The 2,369-nt window shown below is 40.1% G+C and overlaps 1 non-coding gene across 1 annotated transcript; it reads right to left on the reverse strand.

The window, feature by feature from the left end:
• Positions 1-1,374: 1,374 nt before the first annotated feature.
• On the reverse strand, positions 1,375-1,450 carry TRNAD-AUC (transfer RNA aspartic acid (anticodon AUC)). The gene has a single exon. It is a non-coding gene; the product is annotated as a tRNA-Asp (tRNA).
• Between the last annotated feature and the right edge of the window lie 919 nt (positions 1,451-2,369).

Below are 2,369 nucleotides of genomic sequence, written 5' to 3' on the forward strand. Positions count from 1 at the left end.
GTGATAGATTGTGTTGTTAAAAATGTTTGCTTTCCCTCCCTTTGGGAGTATTACACTTCCTATTTCCATAGATGTCAGTCTAGGCTACACAACTTGCTTTCGCCAATGAAATGTTAGGATATGAGAAGAGGTAAAAACAAAGGCATGATTAACCAAAATCTCTTTCCCTTCACCTATTATGATGATAGCCAATATTAGCCAGCATTGTGGAGTAAAAATGACAAGGTCAGTGGCTGCTTCTCAACTGATGTATAATGTGGGAAGATGTGAAACTACTTTTGCTATTGTAAGCCAAAACAATATTGGGTTTGTTATTATAGCCTAACCTAGCCTATACTTACTGAAACACTTTCTACAAGTTAAAAAAGAATTTACCATTGCTTTTGTTTGTTTGTGTGTTTGTTTGTTTGACTCAGTGTTATGGATACTATATAAAGGTCTACTGAAGGGCTCACCTGGTTAACAATTAATAGCATGCCCATTCTACAATGGTACAGCCACATAATTTGTTCAGTCAGAGCATGAAAATCTTGACTAAAATGAGCAAATAAGTTCTACCCTTTCCGTGGAGCAACCTATGCATTTCCTGAAGACAGTTAAAGCAGTTAATTAAAAAATTACTCCATACTAGAGAATCAAAAGTACATGTAGCTAAGTGACAAAGGTATCTAAAATATAATCATATCAACTAGAATACAATGAAGTAAGTTTCTAATATTAAGTTCCAATTTTTGTCACTAGACATTCTTTGGTTGTTTTTTTATTTGTTAATATAGGCTAGATATTGCTCAGCCTTTCATTATTTAAGTTCTGTAGAAATTTTTCACTGTGTCACATGTTACGACTGTCTATAAGTTTCAACACTGGTTTGCTCCCTTCCACCCTCCCCTCCCCTTTTTATTCTATTTGCAGAAAGCACTGCATCTCTCTATATAGAATTGCTCAAAGTAAACTTTAAATTTAATGATTATCATCTATATTGAAGGTTGTTCCCTTTCCAAATGGCCTTGAATTTGCCAGATGCTAGTTCTTATCATGGAGAAATAACTTTTTTTTTTTTTTTTTTTTCATTTTTCTGAAGCTGGAAACAGGGAGAGACAGTCAGACAGACTCCCGCATGCGCCCTACCGGGATCCACCCGGCACACCCACCAAGGGCGGTGCTCTGCCCCCCAGGGGGCGATGCTCTGCCCATCCTGGGCGTAGCCATATTGCGACCAGAGCCACTCTAGCGCCTGAGGCAGAGGCCACAGAGCCATGCCCAGCGCCCGGGCCATCTTTGCTCCAATGGAGCCTTGGCTGCGGGAGGGGAAGAGAGAGACAGAGAGGAAAGTGCGGCGGAGGGGTGGAGAAGCAAATGGGCGCTTCTCCTATGTGCCCTGGCCGGGAATCGAACCCGGGTCCTCTGCACGATAGGCCGACGCTCTACCGCTGAGCCAACCGGCCAGGGGAAATAACTTTTTTTTTTAATAGACTGAACCTCTGCTTAATAATAAAAGTGATGATGATGAAGATAATGGCTGCTATTTAGTTAGACTCCATAAAGCTCTAGAAATGATTTTATAAGAATTAGCTCATTTAAGACTCACAAAAACCATATAAAATAGTTACTTTCACTTTACATTTAAGTAAACTGATAGGAAAATTTGCTTACATTGGATCATAAGACAAATTTTGAAGTCCATTGCTCTTCGACTAAGCCACATTGTCTCCTAAGACTATTCCAAGGGTCTGTCAGTCACCTATCTTTGCGTTCTGCCTTGTATACTATAGCAAGAGGGACACTAATTAGAATGCTTCTTTGAGAGAAAAATATTCTTTGGTATCTGAACTAAAAAATATTACTTGGGCAGAAACATACCCATCATAGCATTTCTTGGATGGAACCATTAAACACCCTCCTGACTACATCAGCCGCAAGTGTGTTGTCATGCAGTATAATGCGAGATGAACTGTGCCTATCACAGGCCTGGGGAAATGAGGAATGGGCAGAAACAAAGCTGGTCAGAGTTAAGGGCTGGCTTTCAGGGACGAAGTGGCAACTCAGCTCTATTTTAGTCAACTGTCTATTTTTCATAAGATTATCTCTGGTGAGGGAGGTAAACAATCTCTGGGCAAAGTGACACAAGTTATAGAACTATGCTTCTAACACCATTAAACTGGGTTGAAGGTATTAATAATCCCAAGGTATTGACTGCATTTCTGAAGATCAGTGTCCAATGTACTATGAAAGGAGCAGGAAAATTTATGCCAAGTGAAATTCTGACCAAGAGAGTGGGGCAGGGCTGCAAGGGCAACAAGGCAAATTGAACCTCACTCAATAAACTAACCTTAGGGTTAATAGTGAAGACTAAAACTCAGTAGACATGT

This window comes from Saccopteryx leptura, chromosome 3 (assembly GCF_036850995.1).
Source record: "Saccopteryx leptura isolate mSacLep1 chromosome 3, mSacLep1_pri_phased_curated, whole genome shotgun sequence".
Classification (NCBI taxonomy): domain Eukaryota; kingdom Metazoa; phylum Chordata; class Mammalia; order Chiroptera; family Emballonuridae; genus Saccopteryx; species Saccopteryx leptura.